We start from the raw sequence: 13,437 nt of genomic DNA, 5'->3' as shown, positions 1-13,437 counted from the left end.
CTATTTGGACCTTTCATGTAAATGGAATGATACAATAAGAGGTAACCATCGTCTTTCATTCAGCATGGTGTTTTCAAGGTTCATCGTGTCGTAGCATGTACTGGCAGTTCATTTATTTTTATTGCTGAATAATATTCCATTGTATGGCTATACCATATTCCATTTATCCATTAATCAGGTGATGGAAATTTGGGCTGTTTCTATCTATTGGCTGTAATAAATGATGCTTCTGTGAACGTTGGTGTATAAATTTTTGTGTGATTATGTGTTTTCATTTGTCTTGGTTTATACCTAAGAGTGGAATTGATAGATCATATGGTAACTATTTTTAACCTTTTGTGGAATTGCTGGGCTGTTTTCCAAAGTAGTTGCTCATTTACACTCCGCCAATGAAGGTTCCAATTTCTCAACATTCTTGTCAGCATTCATTATTTTTTTTTAAATTTTAGTTATTCTAATGGATATAGGTAATATCTCATTGTGGTTTTGATTTGTGCTTCCCTGATGGCTAATGACATTGAGCATCTTTCCACGTGCTTATTGGTGATTTGTATATCTTCTTTGAAAAAATACTTATTCAAGTCCTTTGCCCATGAAAAGAATGAGTTATTTTTTTATTATTAAGTTGAAAGACTTCTTTATATCTTTTGGATACCAGTCCCTTATCCAAGGTATGATTTGCAAATACTTCCTCTGCTTCGGTGGGTCATCTTTTTACTTCTTGATGATGTCCTTTTGAGCAGTTGCTTTCTTAATTTTATTTTTGGAATGTTCTTTGCTAGCATGAAGAAATACAATTGATTTTTGTTTGTTGATTTTGATTCTTGCAACCTTGTTGAATTTATTTATTAGTTGTAATAGTATTTTTTATGGATTCTTTACTACTTTCTGTATGCAAATCATGTTATCTATGAATATAGTTTTTTTCATTTCCAATCTTGGTTACTTATATTTAATTTTCTTGTCTAAGTGGCCTGACTAGTGTTGAACAGAAGTAAGAATAAAAATTTTTGGTTTGTTCCTGATCTCAGTGACAAAGCATTCATTCTTTAATTATTAAATGTGGTGGCAGCTGTGGATTTTTTTTTTGTTGTTGTTGATGGACTCTTACCAAGTTGAGAATGTTGCCTTTTATTACCAGTTTTGCTGAGTGTTTTCATCATGAAAGAATTTTAGGATTTTGCCAAATGCATTTCTTGCATTTATTCAGATGATTGTGTTATCTTTGTCCTTTATTCTGTTGAGATGGTATATTACACTGATTTTTGCATATTGAACTAGCCTTTTATTCTTGTAAGATATCACATTTAATCATGGCATATAATCGTTTTTCTATATTATTGGATTCTGTTTGCAGGCATTTTGTTAAAGATTTTTGCATCTATATTTATAAAAGATATTGGCCTCTTTTCTTGTGATGTCTTTGTCTGGTTTTGGTATCAGGATAATACTGGCCTTATGGAATAAGTTGAAATGCATTCCTTTATCTTCTGTGTTGAGTGGAAGAGAGTTTGTGAAGGATTGGTGTTCTTTAATTCTTCAAATTTGGGGTTTAATTTCCCAGTGCTTTCCTGTGCTCTATTTCATTTATTTCACTCTAGTGTTTATTATTTTCTTCCCTCTGCTTGCTTTGGGTTTAGTTTAGTTTTCTTTTCTTTTCCTAGTAACTTAAGGTTGAAGGTTAGGTTATTGATTTAAGATCTTTCCTCTTTTTTATTTTTATATTTTTAAAAGATTTATTTATTTGAGAGAGAGCGAGAACTTGATCAGAGAGAGGGAAAGAAGAGAGAGGGAAAGGAGAGAGAGAATCTCAGGTAGACTCCCCGCTGAGTGTGGGCCTGGATGCTAGACTCAGTCCCATGACCATGAGATCACAAGCTGGGCTGAAGTCAAGAGTCAGATGCTTAACCAACTGAGCCACCAAGATGCCCCTTTCTTCTTTTTAAATATGGGCATTTACAGTAATAAATACCTCTGAGCACTGATTTAGCTGCATCCCGTACATTTTTGGTATATTATGCTTTCATTTTTACTCTTCCCAGAGTATTTTCTAATTTCCTTGAGATTTGTTCTTTGACCTATTGGTAACTTAGGATTGTTCTGTTTAATTTCCATATACATTTTATTTCCTAAATTTCATTCTGTTATTGAGTTCGGATTTCATCACATTCTAATAAGCTTTGAAAATGTGAAGTGTGAATTCTCCAATTTGTTCTTTTCTTTTTTTTACCCATCCCCTAACCTACCTCCCCTCTGGCAACCACCAGTTTGTTCTCTGTATTTGAGTGGGGGGGGGGGTTGTTTTTTTGTGGTTTTTTTGGTCTCTTTTTTTCTTTGTTTGTTTTCAAAGTTGTTCTGTCTATTCTGTAGCCCTTGTCTTTCCATATGAATTTTATGATCAAATGTCAACTTCTAATCAAAAGCAAGGTGAGATTTTGATAGGGATAGCAATGAATCTGTAGGTTAATTTGGATAGCATTGTCATTTTAACAATATTAAGATTTTGACCCATGGACATGTGATACCTTACCATTTATTTAAAGGTATATATTTTTTTGAAATGTGAAGTAAAATGTGGAGGCCATGAGTTCAAGTGAACTTGGAGAGAAAAAAGACCGCTATGGGACATAGTAGAGAAGTAAAGCAACTTTAATATAATTTTGCTTCTGTTGTACTGCAAGGAAGGAAGAAAGAGAAGAGAAAAAAAAAAGAGGAAGAGAAAGAGAGGAATGAAGGGAAAATAAGGCAGAGGGATATAGGTATGGAGAGAGAGAATGCAACATGTATTGACAGGTTAGATAAAGTCAGAAAATGTTTATCTCATTTAGTGGCTTGCAGATCTTTCACCGCCTTAGTGAAATGTTCAGTGGAGCAAATACCGAACAACCAGAGAAGAAAAGATTGAGGATTGATAATAATTGTCTTTTTCCTGGCGTTTCTTATGAGGATTAAAAGATTTAATAAAGTTAAACTTCTTAGTATAGTTCCTGGACATAGTACAATAACAATAAATGTTAAGTGTTATTGTCAACAAAAATGTTCTTGTTTTTATTTTTATTACTTCAACATATTAAGAATATTTTTAAGAGGGTAGGGTTATAGGTTGTGTTCTTTATACTTTGCTCCAGAGTCATAAAATCACTAGTAATGGGCGAAATTTAAAGTAAAAATCATGAAAATCTGTTTAGATAAGCTGGTCAGGTGTAATTGTCTGAGTATAAAAAGACAAAAACAAAAAAATGGAAACCCTAAAAAAAACACATATGTTTACTTTATTTTACATATGTACTGATTATGGAAAATTCAGACAATAATGCAAGAAGAAAGAATAATTTTCCTTCCTATGAGTTTATAATAATAAATTTGTACTTTCCTAACTAAAGAAAAAATATAATGTGGAGGAATTAGCCCTCAGAGAAGAGAAACAGATTCATATAGTAAAAGATCAAATAATTAGAAGCTTACCCTAAGATGAAAAGATTAGGAGATTATTTTATTTAGGCCTTTATATTTTATTTTATTATTTATTTATTTATTATTATATGTTATATTATATTATATATTATATATTATAAATACATATTATTATAGTATATATTATATTTATTACTATTATCAATTTTATTTTATTTATTTCATTTTATTTATTTATTTAATTTATTTTATTTAAGCCTTTATATTTATTAAAAGACCTTTTTAAAATAGATACTGACTTGTTCATGATATTTATGGAAGAGATAATAAAGTGGCATAGTCATAAAGTAAAATATCAAGATTTTAAAATATCATTAAAAAATTTTTCAAAACTGGAGTAGGTTAACAATAAAAAGGCATTGAATCTCTAGCCAGTTTGTGTGGGATGTGTGTGTGTGTGTGTTTTCTATGGGTACAATAAACATAATAGTGAATACTTAAATAGAGCTTTTACTTGATTTTGGTTGCTGTTCTAGGATTTTACATATATTTGCTTATTTAATCATTGTGGGAACCAAATGAGATTAAGTCACATTATTACCCACATATAAATAGGTTTATCAGATTTAGTAAATAAAAATAGAGGATGCCCTGTTATATGTGAATTTTAGATAAACAACAAATATTGCTACATAGGTCAAAATATTATTTGTTATTGATCTAAAATTCAAATTTAATAGTGTCCTGTATTTTATCTGGTAAACCTGCATCTAAGAGATGGGAAAGCTGAAGCTCAGGCATGGTGGGGTTGGAACATTCAAACCTCACTGCAAGAACAGAAAGAAGAAACTAAAGAACTACCACTCGTTCATGCTTTCTGGGCTTATCTATAGAAGAGAGGGAGTTGGAACCAAGTTTCTTGAAGGCCCCTTCCTCTCCCATAGTTCTGTGTCTTCGGGAAGCCAATTGGAGCCATCTATTAATCCAACAAATATTAGTAGAATGCTAAGTTGGTGCCAGACATTGGCACTGCACCACAAAGATAAACAAGACTGAAGTAGCTCCTGCCCTTTGGGCTGTGGGCAGGTTAGTGGGGAAGACACAGATTAAATGAGTGCCCACTGCAGGAGAAGGGAATTATGATGGAGAGAAATTGGGTGCAGCAGGAACGAGCAGAGGGCCTCCTCACCTGGTTCAGGAGGAGAGCATTGAGTAGGGTGATGACTCTCAAGCCACGCCCCACACCAGCAACTTTGGCACCACCTGGGAGCTTGTTGGAAATGCAGATTTTCAGGCCCCCCTCCAAGATCCACTGAATCAAAAACTCTGGGGGTAGGCCCAGCTAGAAATTTGTGTTTTAATGAGGCTTCCAGGTGATTCTGACCTACTCTCAGGTTCAAGAACCCCTGATGTAGGGCATCAGCCCCCAGGGATGGTGAAGACACTCAAAGTATCACTGGCCTATCCTTCCCACCACCAGATGGGGTGCCATCTCCTCAAAGTCATGGTTAGGAGAGCAGAACTGCTGGCTCCTTGCTCCATTCCAGTAAAACAAGGATGATTAGATAGACTCAGGGATACAAATGTCCTATTTTGAGTTGTCTGTTCCCTTAAATGGGAAAAAAGTGGGGGTTACTTATTCCTCAGATTATTAAGCCTTTCCTACTATTTCCAGAAATAGAGGTCTTTAACCATTACAGTGGGGGGCGGGCATAGACTCTTTCCTGAGACACTACAAAGGGTTATTAATAAGCTGACTTCAAAGAAACCACTGTTTTGTGTTCCCCTAAATGTCAATGCCTAAAAATGCCTAGTATACTGGAAATGCCTAGAAGGCCCCTAGATTTTACTTTTCTTCCTTTCTAATTCCATTCATGGACTTATTTGTATGAAGCCCTTTGAGATCTAGCATCTGCCTATTTTTCCACCCTCATAACTTGCTGGTTTTCAACACATGGCTATTGACATTGCTTTCAGCTGACTGACTTTTCATGGTTTTTAGATTGTGTTTCATTTTTCATTCTGCCAAGTCACTGCAGACTCTGCCTATGCTTAGGCTGCTTTCTTTTCTGGACTGCCTCATGGACTTCAAGTCATCCTTCAGGATTTGGCTTTTAAATCTCCTAGTCTCATTTCCATCTGTTCAGTATTTCATTCATTCATCAAATATTTGCCAGACTGCAACTCTGTGCCTCATACATTTTTAGGCATTGGGTAAACAGCAATAAACAAAACAAATCCCTTCCCTCATGGACCTTACCTGTTGGTAGTGAGGTGAAATAGGCAGTAAATAAATAGATCATTAAAATATGGGGTATGCTACTGTAGGAGTCCGCTTATGTGAAAATACAAAAACAGGCAGAATCAGTCTGGGCTGTTAGAAGTTAAAATAATGCAGGCACCGGGTGGCTCAGTTGGTTAAGCCTCTGCCTTCAGCTCAGGTCATGATCCCAGGGTTCTGGGATTGAGCCCCTCATGGGGCTCTCTGCTCAGTGGGGAGCCTGCTTCCTCCTCTCTCTCTCTCTGCCTGTCTCTCTGCATACTTGTGATCTCTGTCTGTCAAATAAATAAATAAAATCTTAAAAAAAAAAAAGAAGTTAGAATAATGCATACCCTTGGAGTGTGAGAGGGAATTATGGCTAGGAGAGAGCACAGGGAGTATCTGGAGGGGTTGGTAATATTCTGTTTCTTGGTCTGGATGCTGGTTACTTGGTTGTATTCAGTTTGTGGAAATTATTTGAGGTGGACACTTGCATGCACTTTTCTGTGTGTATATTCTATTTCAATATAAAGTAAATATGTAGTAAATCAGATGGTGAAGAGTCATATAGAGAAAAATAAAGCAGGGAAGGCAGATTGGAAAAAGGAGAGTGGAATGGGGAGGGAAGGAGGGTTGTGATTCTACGTGGGCTGTCCAAAGAAAGCCTTACTGAGAGGCTAAATTTTAACAAGGATTTGTAGGAGGTAAGGAAGCCAGGCCTTGGGGTAGGCAAAGCCTGGTGGATTTGAGGAACAGCAAGGAGGCTACTGGTTGGAATGGAGAGAATATGAGGAGTATGGGGGGAGTGTTAAGAGATCATATCAGAAAGATAACAGGAGGCTGGAATGCATGGTGTTTGAAGGCCACTGTAAGGGTTTTGACTTTTGGTCATACTATGAGAAGAGATGGAAAACTATTAGAAAGTTTTCAACAGAGGAGTGAAATGACCTGACTTATATTTTAAAAGTATATTTACGGCCACTTTTGAGAGAGCACCCAAGAGAGACAACAGTGAGAGGAGTGCGACCAGTTGGGAGGTTGTTACAATGATCCAGGTAAGAAAAGATGATGACTTGTCCAAGATGGTAGTAGTGGAATTGGTGAGAAGAGAGTGGGTTATGCACATATTTTTGAAGGCAGAGCAGGTAGGATTTGCTAACAGATTAGATGAGGGGTGTTTGGGGAAATAGAGAAGTTAATGATGACTAAGGCTTTTGCCTGGAGCAACTGGGAGAATGGAGTCACCATTTATTCTGATCAGGAAGTCTGGAATTTGGTTTGGGATGTGTTAAGTTAGAGATGCCCATTTCAGACAATTGAGGAGCCATGTTAAGTTGAAGGTTGGATATGAAATTGGAGTTTAAGAGGGAAGTCCAGGCTTGAAACATACAATTGAGAATTGTTGACGTATAGATGGTATTTCAAATTTTAAGATTAGATGGGCTTATAAGAGATCAGTCATAGATGTAAAAGAGTAGAGTTCTAGGGACTGAACCCTGGGGACCCCCCTCCCAACATGTGTAGATCAGGCAGATGAAGAGAAACTAGCAAAGGAAAATGAGAAGGAAAGGATAGTAAAATAGAAGGGAAACTAGGAATGTGTTATGACCTGGAAACCAAATGAAGGAAATCTTTCAGGGAAGAAGGAGTGATCACTTGTGTCAAAAGCTGCACACAAGTCAATCAGAGGAGGACTAAGAACAGATCATTTGAGAGAGGGAACATGGTAGCTTTGGAGGGCTAAGAACATTCACTGGAGAGGAAGCACAGAGGATACTTTGCTTCAGAGGGGAGCAGCAGAGAAACGTGTGTTAACCAAGAGCATTATATATTTTCACTTTTTCTTTTTTTTTTTTTTTTAAGATTTTATTTATTTATTTATTTGACAGAGAGAGATACAGAGAGAGAGGGCACACAAGCAGGGAGAGTGGAAAAAAGGAGAAGCAGCCTTCCCGTTGATCAGGGAGGCTGATGGGGGGCTCAGGTTCCTGGGGTCATAACCTGAGCTGAAGGCAGATGTTTAACAACTAAGCCACATAGGTGCCCCTCACTTTTTCTTTTATTAGATGAGAGGAATAACAGCATGTTTGTATGTTGATAATGAACAAATGGAGAGGGTAAATTTGATGTAGGAAAGGGGGAAGAATTACTCAAGAATGTCTCTCAGTAGGCAGAGGGATGGGGCCTATGCACAGGTTTTGCCAAGATTATATTAAAGGGATAAGGCAGAGTACATGGGCGCTGATGAGAAAAGTGAATAGTGTGGTAGTGGGAGTTGTAGCAATTCTCTTCTGCTTGCTTCTAATATTCTTAGTGAAATAGGAGACAAGTTATCAGTTGAATATGAAGCTAAGAATGATGGTATTGGACGTGTGAGGAGAAAGGATGAAGTAGTCATCTAGGAGAGGAGAATAACTGAAAAGAAACATAATGGGCTTCCTGGGCAGCACAGAAGGAACATTTGAGGTTTATGTTATTAAATTTAGTAAAGTGAGGATACTTAGTGTGGCTGTGTGTTTTTCTCCAGCCACATGCAGTTGCTGGTGTGTGAGCACAGAATGGGAGGAGGGTAGGGTTATCCAGGGGTTGGGGTCTTGACATGCAGGTATGACGAAGGAAGACAGATATATGCTAGCAAGTAATGATATACTCGGGGGATCTAAACTGGGCTAGAAAGTTGAAGGGAGGGCGCCTGGGTGGCTCAGTGGGTTGAAGCCTCTGCCTTCGGCTCAGGTCATGATCCCAGGGTCCTGGGAATGAGCCCCGCATCAGGCTCTCTGCTCAGCAGGGAGCCTGCTTCTCTCTCTCTCTCTCTCTCTCTCTCTCTGCCTGCCTCTCTGTCTACTTGTGATCTCTCTCTGTCAAATAAATAAATAAAATCTTAAAAAAAAAAAAAAAGAAGAAAGTTTAAGGGACGTGAGGCAGGGGAAAAGACAGTGAGAAAGTGATAGGATCATTGGGTTCCAAGTCCTAATGACAGCCAAAGCACTTTTAGAGTCAGGTACTAGAGAGAGCAGGAGGGCGTAGAAGATAATGGCTAAAGAGTTTCAGTAGTTGAAATTGAGATAATAGAAAGGTTATGGTTCTTGCTAATGACAAAATCTAAGCTCTAATCATGGAGAGGGTGACTAAGGTAAAATGGAAAACGGGGTGCTTGGAGGAAAGAAGGTCCATGTCCAAAGAAGGTCAATCATACGTGGGTTGATCATACATGAGATAGTGATACTAAGAATTATGACAGAAGTAATGTTGGATAGCTTGGCAGGGCCAGCAGCTAAATGGTGGTGGGGAGCAGCAGAAGACTGCAACATGGAAGGGTGGTGAATAGAAAAATCTAATGAGATGAGATTTTAAGCTAGAAGTGCACAGAGAGGAGGGAGAGAGAATGATCTAGAAGCCATAATGAGAAGGAATTCACTTACGTCATGTATATGAAGGATGTTAGAAAGAAAACCAGCACCAGCTGAAAGGGCTTGAGGGAAGAAGTGTCCTTAGAGGAGGGCAGGATTTCAGTTAGAGCAGGAAGGTGAAGGAAATGTTAACAAAGTTGAGAATAGAAGGGCTCTGCTGATGATTGATAGCAAGTTCCAAAGGGCACGGTTGAAGAGGATCAGAACTTGGGAATGGGTTAGAAATAGGGTCAGAAAAAGGAGGGTAAGAGCCATGTGGGGCTTAGAGTGAGGATATACTGGGGATCTTGGTCTTCTCATTGTGTTAAACATGAATAGGGAAAAAGATAGGATGAAATTAGATAAGGTTGTCTCAAGACAGACCCTGGTAGCAAAGCAGTGAATGTTGTGGAGGGAAAGAAGTTGAGGGTGTTGGCAGGAACACACAGAGTTCTGAGGTCCCCTCTTCACTCTCTAAGATGAAGGAGTGGAGGCCAGGGTTGAATAGACTTACCTGGAGCATGTGGAATTCTGGGAGTCCCATTCGATTCTTGTGGGTGATGATATGGAAGCTGGAAAAAGATCAGTAAGACAACCATATACAGTAGCTCAAGTTGTGCATATTACAAGTCAAGGGTACTTGATTTACGTAGACTCTACTGGAACTGACCCTCTTGGAGGAGTGCAATGTGAGTTCCCTGGAGAAATACACTCTCCACAGCACCTCAAATACATCATATTTGTAAACTTTCAACATTGCCGAGGTTTGTTATTATTCATCTTGTCACAAATCCCTCACAAGCAGGAACCATCTCTCTTTTCTGGCCTCTGAAACATAGTAGGCATTTGGAATAGGTGTTGTTAGCTCTTAATTCCTGAGTCCTATCATCATGGCTCCAGAGGTGCACGATAACGGAGCCTTGATATGGAAATATGTGACCTCTTTATTCCATTCTCCAGATCACATCAGGAGCTCCCCCCTCCTTTCTTCCTCTGTGGACTCACAAGCTAATAAGCAGATCCTACCTGGGAGTGGTTCCCTCCAGAGAATACTGAAACCTGCTCAGATTTGCTGACTGGTGACATCAGCTCTTCTTACCTGGGTCTCAGTCTCACAAACTTAACAGACACAGTCTTGCGATTTCAAGGCCCTAAGGCCTATTTTGCTTTGTTTTCCCCTCTCTAAAAGTTGGTAGGAAATACCCCCATCGACTTCCCCTTTCTCTTTTTGCTTCTCTAAGTGTTCCCTAAACAATATTGTTGAACTGATGAATGAGTGAATCAAAATTTTGCCTCACAAATGAAGAGAACTTCTATGGTGAATGGGGGTTATTTGAATGCTGCTGCTCTCAGGGGGAACAGAGAACAGAGAAAATTCCTTTTTCTCAACTGTTCTTTCCTCTGAGATTTTCGGAGATGCATTGTAGCTGAATACAGGGTTTGCCTCTAGCACAAAACCCCATCTTACTACATTTTTTTTCTTTTTCTTTTTTTTTAAAATTTCATTTTATTTTTTCAGCGTTCCAAGAGTCATTGTTTATTCACCACGCCCAGTGCTCCATGCTATAGGTGCCCTCCTTAAGACCCACCACCAGGCTCACCATTTTCTTTCTTTTTTATGGAGAGTAAGTATCCCTGTTTGTAGGACTACTATTAAGAAATTTGAATAATGTCTGCCTATAGACCAAACTGCTTTGCCTATAGCCTGTGGAGCTCCTGTTTTTCTCTTTTCTGTTCCAGGCACCTATCCTAAACAGAGAAAAATCAAGGAGGTAACAGGCTCAGCATGTTGGATGTTGACTGAATCTACAGAGCTCCCCTATTTGTCTCTCTTAGGCCTGAATGTCAAAGTCTTGTTTCTTTATCTCTAATTCTGTTTTATGTATAAGATTTTCTTTCTTTTTTTTTTTTTTCTTAAGATTTTATTCATTTGAGAGAGAGAGAGAGAGAGAAAGTGCACACGCAGGGGCAGGGGAGAAGCAGAGGGAGAGGGAGAAGCAGACTCCTTGCTGAGCAGGGAGCCCGATGCAGGGCTTGATCCCAGGACCTGGTGATCATGACCTGAGCTGAAGGCAGACGCTCAACCATCTGAGCACCAGGGCACCTCTCCCTATAAGATTTACTTTCATTTGATCTTATGCCTCTCACATGTTAAATTCTCTGAGTAGAATTTTAAAATCCTAACTGCAAAAAAAAAAAAAAAAAAAAAGGATGATTAAAAGCCTGATGAGCTGTCTACATTGTGTATGTTTCATTGATGTGGTACTTCAGTGACAGTCTATTGGAGAGTTCAGGGCAGAGCGGGTTTCCTCTAAGCCACTTTTTCCTTTTTGGTGATATTACATGGGCATTTTGCTGATATAAAGGAGGACTTGAGTAAAGGACATCTTCTAAAACTGGTTATGGTTGGGATCATTATATTTGTAAAATCCTTATCTGGGCATTACTGGACAAAGGCTATGGAAATCTTGGAAAGTCAAAGAAAGTGAGACTAACTCTTAAAGTTCTCTAACTTGCCCAGTTGATGGAAATCAACTCTTTATTTCTCCCACATCTCACCTTCAAATCTCTCCTCTCTCTATGCTCTTTGTACGGTTTCTCCCCCTCTGTTCTTTCAAAGTGGTAGGGGTTGGAGGAGGATATCTGTCCTGAGCCTTGTAGGAATCAAGATTAGGTTATGGGAGAGAGGAGGAAAAAGCACGTAAGAGAAAAGCCAACACAGAAAACTGTCTAAGAACCAGGCATTTTAATTGGCGCACAATTTTTTTGAATCAGCGGATTCAGGTGATAAAATAATTTCAGTGGAGATAAGATGTATATTCGCTTCTAAAACCTCTGTGTAGAATGTCACCAGAAGCAGGAGATTGATATCTGCATTCGGAAGGAATTTTTCACCAGGCCAAAACTTTGTGATGTGTGCTGGAGGTCGTGGGGGATCACAATGGCTGGCATGTCTCCTGGATGTATCATCTCTGGGGAGACCAAGTTGGACTGGGGATCATGTTTACAGGGACTTCCGAGGCCTGGCCTGAACTGCACTCACATATCTACTTAAACAAACAAACAAAGTGAAAAGATGTGCAGACAGTTGTTAGAACTCAACGAAGGAACTTGTGAATTACCTTTATGTGCTTAGTAATTAAGTAATAGAGAATACTAATTAGGAATTAATGATTCATACTGATGTGATGGTTTTTAAAATAAACGGAAATATTGCAACAAGGTAGAATGGGTATGAGAAGGACCCAGGTTTGAATCTTCGACCCTGTTCCTTGCTGGTTGTATGGCCTTTAGACAAGTTCCTGAAATTTTTTGAAATGTATGTTCCTTATCTAGCAAACCGTTTTTTTCACAGGGTCATTGTGAGAATTATAAGGATATCTAATAGGTGAAAATAATTGGTAATAATAATGATACCTGACACTTATACAGCACTCTCTTTGTGCCAGAGACTATTCAAAAAAATTGTATATTCATTGAATTATATGCTCATTGAATCCTCAAAGAAAAGAAAAATAATGAGTTAAGTACATAAGTGTGCCTCTTTAAGGAGGAACAAGATGCAAAAAGGTTAAATAACTTCCAGAAGTATAAAGGGCCTGGTCAGGCAGGGCCAGGGTTTAAACCCAGGAAAGCTGGTTTTAAACATACATTACATTGTCTTACAATAGGGTATCAATCACAAGAACATTGTTTTGATAGGGGTCGATTAAAAAGAAGTTGAAACACGAGAACGAGGATGACTGGCATTTATGAAAGACAAAGCATGTGAGAATATAAATATTACTGGCAACCAGCTATAGCTGTGGAGTCTGGTTGAAGAATTTTGGAGCAGACATTTTGTTTTGAGTTATCCCTGCTCCCTGGAAAATAACAAATTCTGCTAACGTGTATAATTTAAAACTAGGCTAAGAACTAGAAGGATAAAGTCCCTTTTCTCTTGAAGGCAAAAAGTTCCTTTCAAACATGTTTCATCCTTTTGACAATTTTATACAAACTTCCTGGTTAAATATTTTATTCTTATTCATAAACAGCCTTGTCTCTTATTTTCCTGACAATACATTCTTTTTACGGGCCCTAATTATTGTCCAGCTCCTGCGTGTTTCATATCTGACCACAAAAGGTGAGATAAGACCTGTGCATTCCAGTGCTGCCCAGCGGGCTGCATTTCCTGTTCCATTCTCCTGTACTCACATAGCTTGTTCTCCTCCTATACTACTTGGTTCCTGATGTGCATGGAGCTTCTGTCTCAGTTTTGATCTCTCCATAGAATCCACAGTATCATTTTCCGTCTGAATTGTCTACATGTTATATAAATGAATCTCATACATGAGCCCAGCCCATTATACCTTATTTATAACTGTGTACACTTTC

The 13,437-nt window shown here is 38.3% G+C and overlaps 1 long non-coding RNA gene across 4 annotated transcripts in view; it reads left to right on the top strand.

Moving 5' to 3' along the window:
- Positions 1 to 11,391, top strand: part of LOC131825077 (uncharacterized) — a 34,400-nt gene extending 23,009 nt beyond the window's left edge. For all 4 annotated transcript variants that reach the window (XR_009351118.1, XR_009351117.1, XR_009351115.1 and 1 more), the window contains 2 exons: positions 10,583 to 10,688; positions 10,804 to 11,391. This is a non-coding gene — a long non-coding RNA (uncharacterized LOC131825077). The remainder of the gene's footprint in view (positions 1 to 10,582; positions 10,689 to 10,803) is intronic.
- Positions 11,392 to 13,437: the final 2,046 nt, after the last annotated feature.

This window comes from Mustela lutreola, chromosome 2, assembly GCF_030435805.1.
Source record: "Mustela lutreola isolate mMusLut2 chromosome 2, mMusLut2.pri, whole genome shotgun sequence".
NCBI lineage: Eukaryota > Metazoa > Chordata > Mammalia > Carnivora > Mustelidae > Mustela > Mustela lutreola.
This window is presented reverse-complemented; position numbering and strand designations above follow the sequence as displayed.